General features: G+C 38.7%; 1 pseudogene; it reads right to left on the reverse strand.

Annotated features, from left to right (window-relative positions):
- Nucleotides 1-19,249: 19,249 nt before the first annotated feature.
- On the reverse strand, nucleotides 19,250-19,470 carry LOC112931048 (dolichyl-diphosphooligosaccharide--protein glycosyltransferase subunit TMEM258 pseudogene; annotated as a pseudogene).
- Between the last annotated feature and the right edge of the window lie 288 nt (nucleotides 19,471-19,758).

Raw genomic sequence — 19,758 nt, forward strand, 5'->3', positions numbered from 1 at the left:
AGCAAGGATGTGGGACAGCAAGAACTCCCATTTATTTGTGGTGGGAATGCAAAATGGTATAGCCACTTTGGAAGGCAATTTGATGGTTTCTTACAAAACGTACTCTTACCATCCAATCCATTAATCATATTTACCCAAAGGAGTTGAAAACTTATATCCACACAAAAACCTGCACACAAATGTTCATAAAAACTTTATTCTCAGTTGCTGAAATCTGGAAACAATCAGGATGCTTTTCAGTAGGTGAATATGGATAAATAAATTGGGGTCTATTCAGACAATGGAATGTTATTTAGCACTAAAAAAAACGAGCTATCAAACCATCTAAAAACATGGAGGAACCTTAAATGCATATTACTAAGTGAAAGAAACTAATCTGCAAATACTATACTGTACAGTTCCAACTGCATGTATGACATTCTGGAAAAGGCAAAAGTATGGAAACAGTAAAAAGATCAGTGGTTTCCAGGGGTAGGTGGGGAGGGTGGGATGATTAGGTGGAGCATAGAGGATCTTTAAGGCAATGAAACTACTCTATATGATACTATGATGGTAGATATATGTTATTATACACTTGCCCAAACCCACAGAATGTACAGAGTAAGCTGTAATGTAAACTACATTAAACTATGGACTTTGAATGATAATAATGTGTCAATGTAGGCTTATCAGTTGTAAACAAATGCACCACTCTGGTGGGGGATTTTTTTTTTTTAAGATTTTATTTGTTTATTCATGAGAGACATAGAGAGAGAGAGAGAGAGAGGCAGAGGGAGAAGCAGGCTCCATGCAGGGAGCCCAAGTGGGGACTCCATCCTGGGTCTCCAGGATCAGGCCCTGGGTTGAAGGCGGAGCTAAACCACTGGGCCACCCAGGCTGCCCTGGTGGGGGATGTTGATAATGGGGAAGGCTGTGCATGTGTGGGGGCATGAGGTATTTGGGAAATCTCTGTACCTTCCTTTCAATTTTACTATTAATCTAAAACTGCTCTAAAAATAGTCTATATATAAAACAAAACCCCCACCAGTTCCAGCACCCAATCCCAGACTTACAGAGTCACAATCTCTGAGGACAGACCCCTTGAGTCTTCATTTTTTGCAAGTAACCAAATGATTCTTATGCCCACTAAAATTTAAAGTCTGCTGAATTGGAGTATTACGTGTACTTCCTCAGCTCAGGCTGCCCAGTTCAGGAATGGCTCAGTACCCAACTGGCTAATACTGAAGGCAAAAGTGTCTGAAGCAAGTTGGATTAGGCTCTGGCTCTTTCAGCCAGCAAGTATTCTTCCCAGGCTCTCTCATTCATTTTGTTAACCTCAAATGGTAGTGTAATATACACACTGTTCTTAATTTTGTTATTATTACATTAGTTGTTATTACATTTGTTGTTATTATTACATTAGTATATCAGGACATAAAGAATTGCTTTTTTTAAAAAAAGAAGATTTTATAATTTAAGTAATCTCTACACCCAATGTGGGGCTCTAACTCACAACCCTGAGATTAAGAGTTGCATGCTCTACTGACTGAGCCACCCAGGCACTCTGAGGAATTCTCCTTCTCCTTCTTCTCCTTCTTCTTCTCTTTCTTCTTCTCCTTCTTCTTCTCCTTCTTCTTCTCTTTCTTCTTCTCCTTCTTCTCCTCCTTCTTCTCCTTCTTCTTCTCCTTCTCCTTCTTCTTCTTCTCCTTCTTCTTCTTCTTCTTCTTCGTCTTTCTTCTTCTTCTTCGTCTTTCTTCTTCTTCTTCTTCATCTTTCTTCTTCTTCTTCTTCTTCTTCTTCTTCTTCATCTTTCTTCTTCTTCTTCGTCTTTCTTCTTCTTCTTCTTCTTCTTTCTTCTTCTTCTTCTTCTTCTTCTTCTTCTTCTTCTTCTTCTTCTTCTTCTTCTTCTTCTTCTTCTTCTTCTTTCTCCCTCTCCCCCTCCTCCTCCTCCAAGCCTGTGCTATATTCTATTGCATGGCTATATCATACTTTTTTAAAAAACAGGTTTCCTAATGATTGATTGTTTCTAAACTTCTGCTGTTACAAAAAATGCTGCCATAAATAGGTCTTGTACATGTACGTACATGTCATTTAGCACCTCTGGGGATATATCTAAGATAAATTCCTTAAAGTAGAAATACCAGATTGGAAGTATTTGCGTTTGTAATTTTTTTAAAAAGACTTATTTATTTATTCATTCAGAGAGAGCAAGAGAGAGGCAGAGACACAGGCAGAGGGAGAAGCAGGCTCCATGCAGGAAGCCCGATGTGGGACTCGATCCCGGGTCTCCAGGATCACACCCGCAGCTGCAGGCAGTGCTAAACCGCTGTGCCACCAGGGCTGCCCTGCGTTTGTAATTTTGATCTGTGGTGCCAAATTGTCTTTCACAGTGGTAGTCCCAATTACATACCCCTAGCAAAATGTGGGCACTGCATAACTTTTAATGACTGCTTATTATTCTATTGTAGGGATTACCATAATTTGTTTAATCCGTCTTCTGTTTGTGAACATTGAAATTGTTTCTCTATCTCACATGTATTTTGTTCTCAAAGCCACACTATTTTATTGTATTATGACTAAACTACTCAATATGGGGATTTGACAATCTAGGGAGGGTTCTTGCCCTTATTGTTGTTATTATCATAACAGCAGCCCTAAAACTCTTTTCTAAGTATTTCTCCATCTATGATCTCACTTTTGTGGCCAGACCTCACCTCTAGCCTCTGGGAATTTCTTCTGTGAACCCAGCAGGATGACATCCTTTAAGTCAAATTCCAAAGCTTTGAAGCAGATCAGCAGATCAGGGCCCCCTAATGATTAATTACACACAGCCCTGACCCCACACAGCTTCAAGCTTGTTGTTTTTTATAGCCTTTCATCCCTGCATCCTTCAATCCATCTCTTCCCCAGTGGGAAAGCAAACAGTAGAGTGGGAAGAGCTTGATGCATGTCCCTCAGGCTATGCAGAGGGCTCTGATCTGTGCAGTGACTTGTTTGCAAACAAATTCTTTCACTTAGTGCCAGAGGACTGAAGAGAGAAGTGGGAATGGGGACAGCTCTGGCACCTGGAAACTGAAGGTTTATCTGCATGAAACAATATAAGGAGTGTTTTATGCTGAGCATCTCCAGCTTGCCATATTTTGATTTTGCTCTAGCCTCAAACTTGGATTTTTTTTTTACTGTTTGTTAAGAAGTTACCAAATATTTAGAGGTTCTTAGAGACTGTGGTCTTGGAGTGGAAATCGTTCTCAGAAAAAAGTGTTAAAGCCAAGATGGCCTTTTCTCATTAATCTCCTTGGCTCTTCTAGCCTGGATCCAATTAGAAATCAGAATGAGAGTGAGATGATACTAGAAATTATTTTGGCCAGAGACCCATGAATAGTTAAATCTTACCAAGGAATAGCCAAGAAAGGCATATAACAAAGGAAGGTTAGCAAAGAAAAACAAAGTAAGGATTGATTGATAAATGTGCTCTTGACCCCCAAACCCAATATAGACAACTAAGTCATAATTCTGGTTTACTACAAGATGGCCATGAAGAAGGAAGAGGGAAGAAGAGATTATGACAAACTACTTCCTGTGAGCATGGACCCTGGACCTTATCACTTTAGCAATTTGGAAGGAAGATGAGAGAACCACATTCCTATCGATGCAATATTGGAGGAAAGCATGCTCCAACCAGGGAGAAAGTAAAGGCACTGAGGAAGGAGCATGCTTGATATGTCTTAAAGGACAGATCCTGATCCCTGGATTTTATTACTTAATCCAAGATTCTGGCAGGTGTTTTGAATTACAACTGATAGCTGTGGTTTTAATAATTTTAAGTATAGAAGCCTTCATTTTTTGCTTGTACTGAATAATACTTTGTTCAGAACTTTGTTTTGATCTGTTTACATACACTTATTCCTCTTGGCATATAAAATTCTGAAAATCAGTGATGTTATCCTTTTCCTAATTATGGTTGGGAAGCCTTTAAAAATAGATTATAAATAAAGAAATGTCAAATTCATGGATATTGGCAATGAATTAAGTTATTTTATTGGAAGTCTTGACTTTGATCCATAATTTGTTAATAAGTCATTCATAAATTAATTGATCATCTGCTTTCCCAATCATTGCATAAACCATAAAAATAAAGTTTCCCCTTTCAGATTATAGTGGAAAAAGTAACTATACCTGGAGGTTGGAGTCAGTAACACCTTGGCAAAACTTGATTTGGATGTCAAGTGGCAAATCATTTGGAAATAGTTTTGGTGTCCTGTGGGTTTTTCCCAGTTTCTAAGAAGTTCAGATATCTATAGTTATTTATCCCAGAAAACTACAGCTAGATACATTTTTTATCATCAGGTTATATTTCAGGGTTTCTCAAAAGTAGTTTATTCCGCAAACATCAGAGGGCAGCATTTGATAGGGATTCCATAAAGACAGAAAAATTCTCCACATCAAACCAGCATAAATGCTCCATTGAGCTATGCTTTTCTCTCTTCTTTCCTGATTCCTCTTCTGGTCTTTGCAAGACAGCAAATGCCTTCTTCACCTGTGGCTTTTCACTACTCAGTACCCTCTCCTTCCTCTACCAACAGAACTAGCTGGCTGAGGTTCATCCCTTCCTTATCCTTTTAGGATGCCTGTCTGTACCACAGAGGCTGGAAAGCCAAGAACTCTATCTCCTGATTCCCTTGTAGAGTTAGGGTTGCAAATGTGATTTAAATTTGGCCAATATGCACTTGTGGGATATTTGGAAGACAGGTATGTGTATGGTGGAGTGCTGATTTTGTTTTCTGTCGACAAGCATGGTGTAGAGGGTTTGGGCTTTCTGTAGTAGCCTCACAATATCCAGCTACTAGCTCTGTGGGGCTCAAGGCATGGGATGCTGGACATTCGGTTTTTGCTGATGCCGATCAAGCAAGAGCAGTGTGACTTCAAAGATAACAGCTACAGCAGCGGGGCATTGAGATTCCCGGATTGCTGTTTAGGCTGAGTTCCAGGGCAATTTCCGGATTCTCAGCCTTTTGGATGAGGACAGAGTAGCTGGTTCCTTGGCAGGTTAGTTCTGTCTTCTGGGAGCCATTCCTGGAGACCCTGCCTCAAATTTGTTTCCCTATATTTTCAAATACTTTCTATGCACCTAATTATCTGCATTTCTTACATCCCTTTCTGCTTAAAATAGCAAAACTGGTTTCTATTTTCTAAAACTGATCCCTGAATGATACATCGACTAGAGGTAGGCAAAAGCTCCAGCTCAAGCCCAGACCATGGTCCATATCTCTGTGATCTTTGTAGCCATCAGGTGAACTGAACTGAAATACCAGCATGAAATCTAGGGAATAACAAATTACTTCTTCCTATGTGCCTTGCCCTACTTCCAAAATAAGTTACTGTGATTCTACTGTTGCGGCTGACATAACAGATATGAAGTGGTGATCTCTTGGATTGCATGGTGGCAATTAAGCTCAAAGGCACAATTCATTCAATAAGAATTTACGTAGATGACTGTGAGAGTCTTTAGAAAGGGTTATCAGGAGCTAACCACATTAACATTAGTGTATCGTAGCTTCCCTGTCCTCCAGAGACACATGGCTGATGGATTCTGATATAACTAGCTTGAGGAATTCACAGATCTAAGGATGCTTGCCAATTTCCTCAGCTATTCTACATACCTTTCTTTTGGATGAGGCATAGCTTGGATGTGTTCCCTGACACTATTCACACACTAGCATGAGAAATATCTAAATGCATTTGACCTCATAGCATAGATCCTAAACAAGATATTTATTCATGCTTTTCAATATCTTCTTTTGTGGTATTTAAACTCTAAGAGCCCTTTACATGAATCCCCAGTATATCAGCCACTCTTAATGACATTGTTACTCATTGTTGATGTATTAAATAGTCTCTGGTAAGTGGACTCTTTAATAATAAATGCTTATATTTTTTATATAAGATAATTGACAAAGACTGCAAATCCCACCTACTATATAGAAGATCAACCTCACAGCTTGATTTTTAGGGAGACAAAAGATGAAATTCCTTAACTTTTTATGACCAGCATGCTGTAAGAATCCCTAACTCTTAGAGATACAGGGCTGAGAGTACTATAAGAATTGGAGAAGGAATCAGACATTTCCAAGCATTCGATCACTCTTGAAAAACAACAACAGCAGCAGCAGCAATAGCAAAACACCACCATTGAAATTTCATTGCATAAGGAAGCCATTCTCTCTTCCTCCTCCATAGAAACTATTCTTTTTGCTACCCTGAGAGCTCTCTTCCAGGAGGAAGCTAATAATCCCTCTCATGTGGCACCTACTGTCGGCAGACTAGGGACCATATCCCATTTTTCCTTGTGGTCATGTGCAAAACTGGACATTTCAAAATAAATTTCTGAAAACATTGCAGGAATTAGCAAATTTGTACCAGCAAAGAAAGTAAGCAATCTTTTTAGGAATAGATATTGAGGCTATTTTGCTCAGAAGCATAGATGATACTTTTGGATGGAGCTAAATTTGTTTCTATGGGTGCACAATTCTCTTATGGTCTATACCTTACAATTCCCCCCTAGACCAATGTTCCTGTTAGGATTCTTCAGTTATAAACAATATAAATCAACTCTGGATAACTGAAATGGTATAGGAGTTAGTAGCTTGGGCTTTCCTTGGTGCAAATTCTGATTCTTTAATTTACTGATTTTATGTCACTGGGCAATCAAACTAATCTCTATCTGCTTTCATTTGTAAAAGGGAATAATAAAAATACTATACACTTCATAAGGCATTGTGAGGAACAGATGGAAAATTGCATGTCAAGTGTTTGGCACACAGTAACTATTTAGTAGATTTCAACAATGATTTTATTTCTGGCTGGCCTTTCCTGCATTTCTCAAAAGAATTGTTTACAATAAATAAATAAATACCTGGAGTTCACCATATAGAGTTTTTGATGCTTATAAATAAGCTTTCTTTCCCCTGAACAAAAGCTTGCAATTTGCGGTGGTTGCCCTTGTGGTGTTAAATTTGGAGTTCATACTTGAAACCATTTATGTCAGTTGGGTTCCAGAGTAAGCAGACCCTGAGACAAAGTTGAGAATGCAAGAGGTTTATTGGGAGGTAATATCTGTAAAAGGCAAAAGGGGAAAAGAGTGGGATTCAGCAGGGAGAGCCTTCAGACTATGATGTAGCTCTGACACCTGTGAAGGGAAAGGAGGAGAAAGCAGTTTTGGGTGAGAAGATCCTCAGATCTGAAAACATCAGCCAACCCGGTGGTGAGCTTTAAAGCAAAGATTGTGTATTAGAGTATGCACTGATGGCTGGGCAGTAGTGTCTCTGCTATGCTGTTATTGGCTGGGGAATGCCTTAGAAGAATATGGCTTTAGCTTAGAAGTTAAGGTAGATCCTGAAAGCATTAACAGCTGAGGCTGCTGGCAAGTTCTTTCTTGAAGGGAGGTTCTGAGTGGTAAACATTCATGACTGCCACAGTCCCCTCATACTTCTGGGCAGCAGCTCCCCTAGGGTTCTAATGAGACTCTTTTCCTAATGGGGATGTTATAGGCTCCAACTGATATTCATTGTCTGTCCTTCTCTAGTGACCATTCTAAATTCCCCTTTTCCTCAGCTACTATTTCTCTGGCCTCAGTGGCTTGTCTGTTGGTTTTTCCCAAAAGTTAATTCCTAAGGAGACTGAGCCCTAGGGAACCATATTCTTCTCAGGTTAGGATGGCCACTCTTGTTCATTCACAGTTATAATTGGACAAGGGAGTAACTGGGAAGTGTCTCCAGTGGATCACTGGAATACCACACATGTTTCTCTATCACAATTGTATCACAGCAACTCTGCCTCCTACTAACCCCTAACCTATTTAAGGCAGTGACTCCTGTTCTTGCTTGTTGTTCCTAGATGTAAGGAGTCCAAAGTGGCCTGATAGATCAATGGAAACCTTGCTATGTCCCTTTTTGAACCAGGACTTCTAATCCTGCAGAGCCCAGAGTTGTGGGGACTAAAGCATAAAGTCCCCTAACATCATTGCAAGTGATGTTAAGTGGGGCCACTCCTGCTTCCACCCGTTGGTTCTTGGACCCATGAATTTTTCCTATAGGGTACAGAGCATCCTATACAGTACTCTGATTCAGTGTGTGTACTGCAATCTGGAGGATAGTACCCTGTCCTTGCGGAGCACTGTCTATGAGTTAGTACTTCATCAGTCATTTCATTTTGTTAACAGTTTGGCAGCTGTTGGGTAGTATGACCGGTGGATCTCATGGTCTTGACCCACTTCCATACCTTCTCTCTCCCCTACCTTTAGTGGGTTCCCTGGTCAGATGCTATACTATATAGGACTCTAAGGAACTATGAATCAGGTGCTCCCTAACCATAACTTCCAAATCTGACTCATTTTTAGATTCAGACTCCCAGGTTGGAAAATGACTTCCGTAGAAGTCATTTGTTAGGGGGCACCTGGTGACTCAGTGGTTGAGTGTCTGCCTTTGGTGCAGGTGGTGATCCCAGGGTCCTGGGATCAAGTCCCCCATTGGGCTCCCTGTGGGGAACCTGATTCTCTCTCTGCCTATGTCTCTGTCATTCTCTGTGTGTCTCTCATGAATAAAAAAATAAAATCTTAAGAAAAAGAAGTAATTTTTTAGTTCAGGTTCAATATAATCCCTGATTGACAGACATAACCCCCTTGAAAGAGATCAACAAGCCCAAAGATGGCAAAATCCATGATATCAATGCCATCATTTCCTTTCTAAGATCTCATAGTAGACATCACTAATTTTTTGTGACTTTTCTTTTTCACTGAGTGCATATACAGCCTCAGAATCCTTTTCACCAAACTCTAGAAGCAGCTAATGCTAAACAATCTGATCTGTCACATTGAATTGAAATCTATGCGTTATTATGATCTAGCCTTTACCTGAGAGATAGCTAAAGACTGAGAATGCATTGTTACTTCCAACAGCTATCTTCATTTCTGTAGGAACATGAGGCCTCATTTCACATTTAAATCCCCCCAATATGTACATAAGTGCTTAATAAATATTTAAATAATAAAATTTATAGAAAAATGAAAAATAAAAGATTTAAAGAATGTTTCATAATTTGCTTCAGATCACCCAGAAAGTCTGTTGATTTATTAAACATTTATTGAAAACCTACTATGTTAAACATTAGTGTAAGAGCTGGGAGATAGAGTTGAACAACACACATAAACTGTCTATCCTTTTTCATCACAGATAAAACTCTATACCATTAAAAAAACAACACCCCATTTCTTCTCTTCAGTCCCTGGTAACTGCTATTCTACTTTCTGTTTCTGTGAATTTGCCTATTCTGGGTGCCTCATATAAATGGAATCATATAGTATTTGTCCTTCGATAGCTAGCTTATTTAACTTAGCATATCTTCAATGTTCATCCATGCCATACCATGTATGAGGAGATGACTTTTTTTTGTTTTAATTTTTTAAAGATTTTATTTATTTATTTATTCATGAGAGACACACACAGAGAGGAGCTTGATTCCAGGACCTGAGCCAAAGGCAGACACTCAACCACTGAGCCACCCAGGAGCCCTGGGAAGATGACTTTTTCAAAAGCTTTTAATTGATGTATAATATGCAAAGAAAAAAGTTGATAACTCCTTCTCAACTGATATCTCAGGCCCCTCGGCTCCACTTCTCAGAGCTCCACTCACCACATCAGTGAGCCTGGCGGTGGGGGGAGACATAAAACAACCATTGTGTTGATATCAGTGCTAGCAAAGATGTCAAGAGCCAAAGCTTGAGAAGAGGGGGAGAGAATTGGGGTAAATAGCACCTAGGTAAGAAATTTAAAATTACTAGTGTCACAGAAACACCCCTCTTGCTCCTTTCTAGTTATAGCTGTCAGTGGTAACCTCTATCCTGACTTTTATGGGTATATATTAACTTTACCTACTTTTTAGCTTTATATAAATGAAAACATTCGGGGCACCTGGGTGGCTTAGTGGTTGAGCATCTGCCTTTGGCTAAGGTGGTGATCCTGGGGTCCTGGAATTGAGTCCCACATTGGGCTCCTCATGGAGAGCCTGCTTCTCCCTCTGCCTATGTCTCTTCCTCTCTAATGAATAAATAAATAAAATATTTTTAAAAATAAATTAAACTATACAGTATTTACTATTTTTCAATCTGCTTTCTTTTGTTTAATATTATGTTTGGTGGTATTCATCCATATTGTATATATAGTTCATAAAATTCTTATTCTTTTATAGTATTCTCTTGTGCAAATACACCACAATTTATCCATTAAACTGTTGATGGGTACTTAGATAGTTTCTGTCCTCAACTATTATAAATAGTGTTGCTATGAACATTCTCATACATGTCTTCTGGTGGACACATGAATGGATTTATAATACCTATAGCATATATAATATATATATTGAATATATGGTGTATAAAATGAATATATAGTGTGAACATGTTATATACATTCCTATACATATGCAGTCAGAAGTAGAAATGCTGGGTTATAGAATATGTATATGTATATGTATATGTTTAGCTTTAGTTGCTTTCCAAAATGGTTTACCCATTTAGAAAGGGTCACGTTTAAGCTTTGGCCTAAAAAACAATGGAAAGTGGAAGCTGCACTGAGATTTCTATACTAACATCTCTCCACTGCTGTGCCAAAAATGTATCCTTTCTTAAAGTGGTTAGATTCCAATGGGAGATGTCCTCTACCTCCTTTTGGCTGTGGTCTCCCAGTGACACTTGAGTGAAAGGAACCTCTGTCATTTTGGTCAGACCCGGGGAGACAGGAGATGCTGACTGATGACTCAGGCCCCTCGGCTCCACTTCTCAGAGCTCCACTCACCACATCAGTGAGCCTGGCAGTGGGGGGAGACATAAACACAACTGTTGTGTTGATATCAGTGCTAGCAAAGATGTCAAGAGCCAAAGCTTGAGAAGAGGAGGAGAGAATTGGGGTAAATATGTCAATGGAAAAAAGATCAAATGAGGGTTTGAAAGTCATGTCTAAAGAATTGTTTAAGTAACAATGGCAAATGAAACACAAGGCCTCTACAGCTAAAATAATCAGTGGTACCTGTTTCAGATTGCTAGGCGTGTTTTTGGGAGGTTTGAGGACTCAGAGTTTTGCCAGTTGTGTGGCCTGGGATGAAAGCCATAAACAGAGGTTGGAATTCAAGGCTTTCTTCTCAACAGAAATGAAAGGAGGCCAAAAAACTGGCCACAGTAATGCCTATAAATGCTGTGCGGGTGTGAGCCACTGATTATTTGTCCTGGTTCAGGAAGCATAAACAAAATTGATAGAAATTGGTCATTTTAGGGAAAAGTTTCCAGTGGGAAAGAGAAAAGTTTACTGGCTTTGCCCTTTAGTGGTTTAGAATTTCCTCAGAGTATAGAGAGGTTTCAGTGTATTTCTTTCAGGTGCTGCTCATAAAGTCCTATCCTTTGAAGAAAAGAAACAGAACAAAGATGAGTGGTGTGTTAAAGTGAGGTTTCTTTCTCTCCGTGTGACCACAAGTCACTGATCTCTTTTTGAATTGCATGCTATGTCTTTAAGTAGCGAAACAGATATGCAGTAATAATAATAATAATAATAATAATAATAATAATAATAAGCATTAACTGCCCTTAACCCAGGTCTAAAAGGGATTGAGTCTTATACCACAATCTTTTTTCATTATTTTTCTTTCTTTAGTATGTACAAAAAGTGAGGTTTTAACAGTATCCTAGGGTCATCATTCCAAACTTTAGTTGAGTGCTCATATTGATAAAGTTGTAGAAAGGATTAAACACTGAAATGCATATATTCTCCAACAGTTTTGTGTGTTCCAACAGAATTTCTTTTTCTTTTCTTTTTTTTTTTTTTATAGATTTCATTTATTTGTTCATGAGACACACAGAGAGAGAGGCGAAGGGAGAAGCAGGCTCCATGCAGGGAGCCCGATGTGGGACTTGATCCTGGGACTCCAGGATCACACCCTGAAGGCAGATGCTCAACTGCTAAGCCACCCAGGTGGCCCTCCAACAGAATTTCTCATATGAGATAACTTTCTTTCATTTATTTGTTTCTTATGAATCCTCTGGGAAAATAAAAGTTTAATTAGCTAAGAAAATTCTGATTGGTTGGGTTTCACTTATATTGGTTTCCCTATAGTTGGACATAAAGGAAGGGAACAAGGGGGAAAGAGCCCATTTAAACATGGGACCATTTGATCCAGTTTGTATGATGCATTACATTCAAATAAATACTAGTTTGACAATTGAGACAAATCCGAGGGTAATTCAAGTGTTTACCAAGACTCTCAAAGAACGACAAAATAGTACCTAGGAGAATTCCTTATAATTACTTCATCTCTCATCCATCCCTACCCAGTCTAAAGTTCTTTTCAAAGACTCTCTCAGCTCACCAAAAATCTATTTCTCAAATCTGTGTACACTCAGAGCTCTGGTCTCCCCTACTCCTCACTCTATTTTCCTCCCCTAACAAAGTAAATATTTTTTCTCCTTTTAAGATTAAAAAAAATGTATATCCTCAGGCTGTCTATTATCTTCCAATGTTCAGATCTTTCTATCCATTGTCCTGATTGGTTTCATAGAAGCCCTGGAAGTAGGCATACAGTCACAGAGGGCAAAGTTGTGAACTCTTATACTTTAATGCTTTTGGTGCCACTTGCACATTTTTTAGTGGACTATTTTCCAGTTTGGAAAAAATGGCAAAACACTTTTGTTGTTGTTGTTGCAATAGAGGCAAGGATGGCAAGGTACCAAAATCCACAATTTTGAAGATTGGAGGAAAGAAAAAGTTGAAATGTACAAGATGCGAAATAACTTTGAGCATAGGTAAAATTCTGCTTAAACTCTTATTTTCCCCTCCTCCGATGATATCTCACCTGCTGATACTTTTTTCCCTTGGGGTCCTGAGAACATAAGCCAACAAGCCATCCCCTTGGAAATTTACCTACTTTCTTATGGTTATTTGGAAGAAGAAACCAATAAGGGAGAGAACAGAATTTAAAGGTCAAATTTGGCCATTTTCTTGCTATTTCATATCTACTCCCAATTGGATCTCGTTTCTCTATTAAAATCAGAGCATCTGATCTCTGCTTATCTAGGCACTGGGATGGACCAATGCTAGTATTCAATGCTGAACCTGAAGTAGGAAGACAGCTAAGGTGCTTTACTTGGAGCATCGAAAAACTAGAAGAGCCAGAGAGGGAGTCTAAGCATGCAAAGTAAACACATATACACAGTATGATTTGATAAGAGATAAATATAACAAAAGGTTAAAGAAGAAAAAATTCTAAATGCATCCTAAATGTAAACATGGTAAAGAGATAGCCAGATAAGAGTGTTTTCATGGTGTGGCAGAACAAATAAAGGAATGTTTCTCAACAAATAGTATATTTAGAAAATTTCCATGTAATTTATACGTGTCTAGAAAGAGCTGTTTTGAAAGCATCTAGATGTCTTGGGATTAAACTTCTCTGCTCTTAGTGAAGGATGTGATCTCCTGTTCATTTATTTATTAACACAAAATACGTTTAAATAAAATTATTGTGTAGCAAGCACAGTATTAGGCACTAAGAGTAGGACATGGAATAAGACCAACATGGTCGTTGCCCTCTTGGAGCTTACAATATAACAGGTAATACATTGAGTAGGTTATTACTCATTCAGACATTGAGTTGTGTACACTAAGAATTATGATGCAGAAGTACATGGTGTTTTCAAGCTAGTTAGGGAAGGCTTTATAGAAGAATATGATTTAAAAAAAAAAGAAGACAGACTTGCTTTCCTTTCTCTGGCATATTAAACCAAGTAAATATGTGTTGAGAGCTTCAGGTGTTACTACTATCACCTCTGGGCATTGTCTTTCTCCTTCGAAAAGAATACATTAACATCAGATTAAATAAAAAGCTCATAAAATGCATGATGGCACACTGACCAATCAAAACATACCAAGCATTCTTTTCCAGAGGATTGGGAAAGAGATTCATTTTGAAATAATTATCTGGCAATAAGTTCAACCTGAAAAAAACAAACGTGAAGCCATAATTATTTTCCAAAGAACTGGAGACTTATCCTATTTTCTGAAATTGTATAGCTCTTTCATAGCACTGGAAGCTCAATGCCATGTTTTATGTTCTAAGGGTAAAAACATGATGTCTGTTTTATTTCACAACATGAATTGAAAGCATTTGTGGGACAGGATGTTGTTTTGGTTCAATAGGTTGTTCAAGGTTCCTTAGGAGTTTTATCCAGTAACTACTTTCAGCTTTAAGGTATTAATGTTTCCACTTGGTTTTCGGATCCAAAGACTGCGTAAGCAGATTTTTCTGTTTTTGGTGCTTTACTCTACTGCTAGTGTGGTTTAAGGTAATCAATCATATAACAGAGTAATAAAGAACTCTGGCTAAGAGTTTTTACACAAATAAAACATGCATTGCTTTGAGTGGACATGGCGATTATTCAAGGATTGCAGGAATAGCTTTGAGTCAAAACCTCAAAAATGTCCCAGATTTGCAACTCATGAGCTATTTGGGAAGGCTGTCTCTCATGTTAATTCAGGTAAGATGCTGGCCAGACTCACGTTAAGAATACTAGAGTACCTGATGGGAACAATAAAGTGACTGGTTCCTTTGGGCTCTTCCAGCAAGTCTCTACTCCTCCTTCAGGGATCTTTCTGCCAGACTCCACAAGGAAAACCTGCTCTACTCTAATCTTTCCCTGGGGACCCAACTCCAGGTTTTGTGTTTAGGATCACAAGTAAGTCAACTTTGTCATAGACTTTTCTCTCAGGACCCTTTCCCTCAGGGGTCCATCACTTCTATCTGCCAGTCCCCGAACTTTGCTGCTGCCCTCCAGAGGTCCAAAGTTCACCACACTGGGGCCCTACTTTGGTCTCCCTACTTGGCCCAATATTGCTAAATGATAATATCCCCCAAATTTAATGCTTCCTCACTACATTAGTTCATTTATTTTCCTACAAATGCTTCCCTACTACATTAGTTTACTATTGTTTCCAACAAATTACCACAATTGTAGGGCTTAAAACAGAACAAATTTATTATTGGACAGTCCTGAAGGTCAGAAGTCTGAAATGGTGTCTTTGGGGCTAAAATCAAGGTGTCAGCAGGGCTGCATTCTTTCCTGGAGGCTCTAGGGGAGAATCCATTTTCTTGCCTTTTCTGGTCACTAGAAGCTTCCCTCAAGCCTGTGGTCTCCTATCATCAAAGCCAGTAATGGCCAGTTGAGCCTTTCTCATATCATATATCTCTGACTTTTGTTTTGTCATCACATTTCACTCTGACTCTTACTTTCACTTTTCATCCTTGTGATCACATTGGGGCCACCTGAATAACCCAGGATGATTTCCTATATTGAGGTCAGCCAATTAGCAATCTTAATTCTATCTTCGTTCTTCACTCTGTCTTGCTGTGTAACATAACATACTCACAAATTCTGGGGATTAGGGCATGGACATGGGGTCCTTAGTCTATCTACCACACTCATCTTCAATCCTACAATAAAAAATTACTTTTATTAATCCAGTGACTTCCTACAATGCTGAAAAATAGACCTGGCAATTGAATTCAATAAAAGATGTTAAATGCAAATATGTAGGACAAGTCATTACTCATTCTCCTGTGTCTGTTTACATATCATGAGTATACGATGGTCTTTTTCTGTAGAGAACCCAGACTAGTCTTCAGAATCCTTTTTAACATAGTATTCTTGGTATCTCCTTCCAATTTATCAGATTTAGTGTTAAGATGAAACTCATTTGATACAGCTGCTTTCGTGGGTCACTTCCTTTTAATTGGGACTTCTGGATATGCAATATTTTAACCTAAAGGAATTCTTTTAATTGTAAACTTTAGAATACCAGTAATCAGTCTCTGGAGACAAGTGAGATCAGGATGTTTTCCTGGAATTTTTAAAGGTATAACATATGTGCCAATTCCTGTTCCACTCTTCCTAAGGCCACCATTGCATGGGATAGGGGATTGGATGATCTAGGACAGGGTTACTCAATCTCAGCACTGCAGGCATTTTGCATGGGATAATTCTCTGTTGTGGCCACTCTCTTGAGCATTGTAGGATGTCTGGCAGTACCCTTGGCCTTTATCCACTTGATGCCAATAGCTCTTCTCCAGTGAAAAACTTCTCTAGATATTGTCAGATATACCTCGGGCAACAAAGTAGCCCTCAACTGAGAACCACTGCCCTAGTAGAATGAAGTGGAAACCACCTATTTCTGGAATTAGTGTTAGAAAGGTATACTTTTGTTGTGGTTATTTGATTTCCCTTTGGCTTATATTTAATGGTTTCCACCCCCCCCATAGAAGACCCTATCACCAATATCATTTCCCCATGTCTTCATTTCAGATATCCAAATCCCAGACCAAAGTGGAAGCCCTTTTGTCAGCATGAGCACAAGTATTGATTCTACTCATTTTTAAATCTCAGCTCAAGCACACTCCCTCCAGTAACCCTTCTCTGCCCTCTTCCAAAATCCTGTTGGCTAAATCTCCAAAGACTACTCTCGTAATCCTGGTCATTTTATTTATGGATACATGGCTGACTGACCCCAGATAGACTACTTTGAGAATGGTTTTTATAACTTACTTAGGTACAGTACTCTGCACATACTAGGTATTTAACAATTACTTAACAAAACCTTATTTCTTTCACATAATTTAAAGAGTCAAATAAATCCTTGAGGCTTTTGAAAAGTAACAGGCATGATTCTCTCCTATCACTCTCCCATTTTCTAAAGCCAGGAAGCAGTCATCTTTACCTTTTTTTTTTTTTTTTTTTTTTTTTTTATGATAGTCACAGAGAGAGAGAGAGGGGCAGAGACACAGGCAGAGGGAGAAGCAGGCTCCATGCACCGGGAGCCTGATGTGGGATTCGATCCCGGGTCTCCAGGATCGTGCCCTGGGCCAAAGGCAGGCGCCAAACCGCTGCGCCACCCAGGGATCCCCATCTTTACCTTTTTTAAAGAATGTCTTGGTATTTATTTATTTATTAAGATTTTATTTATTTATTCATAAGAGAAAGAGAGAGAGAGAGGGAGGGAGAGGCAGAGACATAGGCAGAGGAAGAAGAAAGCTCCCTGCGGGGAGTCCAATGCAGTACTTGGTTCCAGGACCCTGGAATCACTCTCTGAGCTGAGGGCTGATGCTCAATCACTGTGAGCCACTCAGGGGTCCCTAGATGTCTTGGTATTTAACTCCATGTTGCTAAATAATGCCTATATTGCTGCCTCTTGATTTTTCAGTTTTAAGCAGTCTATGTAGGACAGATATTTAGTTCTCTTTACATACATACAAATTACCAATCTTTAGGAAGTGAAAGTTATATTATTAATGTGTACTCTCAGCACAACCTTCTCAATATGGTTATACCATTGTTCCCAGTTGAATAATATTCATTGTGTTTGTCATTATTGCTATATAAATGCTTTTCACAGCTGAACTGTGTAGAATACGATTGCTATTCCTTTTCTGCACATTTTTTTAAGTTAATACACATCCACAATCCCTAATTTGCAATCCCAAAATTCAGAAAGCTCAGAAGACCAAAACCAAAACAAAACAAAATTTTTTTTAATCTTTTTAAAAAATTTTTTATTTATTTATGATAGTCTCACACACACACACACACACACAGAGAGAGAGAGAGAGAGAGAGGCAGAGACATAGACAGAGGGAGAAGCAGGCTCCATGCACCGGGAGCCCAGTGTGGGTCTCCAGGATCGCGCCCTGGGCCAAAGGCAGGCACCAAACCGCTGCGCCACCCAGGGATCCCAAAACAAAATTTTTTGTTGGCAGCAAATTCATTTGACAGCATCTGACCTGAACATATCTGGCTATATATATATGAGCAATATTTTGTGGGAAGATTCTTTGAAGATATTGAAGTACTTTGTTTAAATATCTCACAAAACTTTCAGTTTATTAATTTTTAAATTTAAGTTAATTTTGAGCCATGGTTTCCAATTTTATTCAAAGGATTATAGAGCTTTAATCTATTATTTACTGTGATGCTCAAGTCATCCTAGATTTGACCAGTGGTAGTTCCCTCAAGATGATTTTTGCTCTTTTGACATATTGCCATCATTCTTTAAGCCTTTCCTTATTTTCTAGCACAGGAATAAAGAATATTCCAGGATCATCTTCTACTTTTCTTACCCCTATCTTGGAACTATCACTCCAAAAGAAATTTAAAGATTCCATTTAGTGGATATTTAGAGAACGAGATCTGGCTAATAGGTGAGCTCATTCCTTTTGAAGGTATCACTGCTCCCATGCCGTCTTAGTGGACATAGCTGGACAATCTATGTATATGTATGCGTATATTTATATACACGTGTGTGTATATATGCATATATATCATATACATATATAATATTCACATATAACAGTACACATTTACATTCAGATTTACCTCTCTATCAATCTATGCATTAAAAACTGAATTCTCAATAACTCTAATTTTATTTCAGTACTGCAGGGTTCATCCTAGTTTTCCTTCTTTCCATGCTTTTACTCCCTTTCTCCCAACAGTTAGGAAACTGATTCCCCTTATCCTTAACAGATTTACCTAATTGATGGATCTCTTTTCTGCAATCCATATCCTATCATTGCTGCTAGCCCCTCCTCCATTTTTATGCTCTCATCATTTCACTGGTGCTCTGACACCATGCAATGGTCCTGTGACCAGCCTTATGATCCTTAGTAATCTCTCCATCTTACTCCTCCCTAAGCAACCACTGATGTTCTATGTATCTCTACAAATTATTTGAATTTTCTAGAATTTTATGTAATTGAAATTACACAGTGTGTACTCTTTCATTCAGCATAAGTAATATAAGATTTATTCATGCTATTATATCACTTGTTCCTTTCCTGTTATTGCCGACCAGTATTCTATTGTATGGCTATACCACAATTTGTCTATCCATCTGCTGATGGACATTTGATTTGTTTCCACTTTTTGGCTATTAAAAATAAAGCTGCTATAAAAATTCATGTACAAGTCTTAATGAGAACATGTTATCTTCCTTTTTTTGGGTAAATACCTAGGAATTACATGGCTGGATAAAATTATAGGTATATATTTAACTTTTTTGTTGTTTTGGTCACACATCTGCCTTTATTGTACGCAGCAGGTGGGACACTTCCAGCAATAGTAAAAAAAAAAAAAAAAAGATTTATAAAACCAGGGATTCAGATATACCACTTGATTGGAACCCTTGGGAATTCATATGTAGATGCTAACCCAGGGCAGCAGGAAGAGGACTCCAAAGTCCATGAAAAGCCAGGCTACCAAGGAGATAAGGAGCTCTTTGTAGATATCCCAAGTGTGGTGCAGGTAACCTCATAAAAAAAGAACCAGGTGGTGAAAAACATGCCAATGGCCAACAGCACCATGGTCAGATGGGGGAAAGCAGCCAGGTTCACTGGGCTGATGTATCTACTCATGGCCTCGGGCTCTGTTTTGCCAGGCACAGGGTAATCCACCACTCTGCCACCAGTATAACACGTTGGCTGGAGCAGTATATGTTTAACTTTTAAGGAAACTGCCAAAATCTTTTTCAAAATGGTTTGCCACTTTACAATCCTACCAGCAGTGTATGAAGTTTCAGGTTTTCTATACCCTCATCGATACTCATAAAGTCATCTTTTAAATTGTAGCTATTTTAGTAGGTTTGTAGTAGTGCCTCATTGAGCTTTTAATTTGCATTCCCTATTGACCAATGATAATTGAGC

The sequence above is a fragment of the Vulpes vulpes genome, chromosome 4 (assembly GCF_048418805.1).
Source record: "Vulpes vulpes isolate BD-2025 chromosome 4, VulVul3, whole genome shotgun sequence".
Classification (NCBI taxonomy): domain Eukaryota; kingdom Metazoa; phylum Chordata; class Mammalia; order Carnivora; family Canidae; genus Vulpes; species Vulpes vulpes.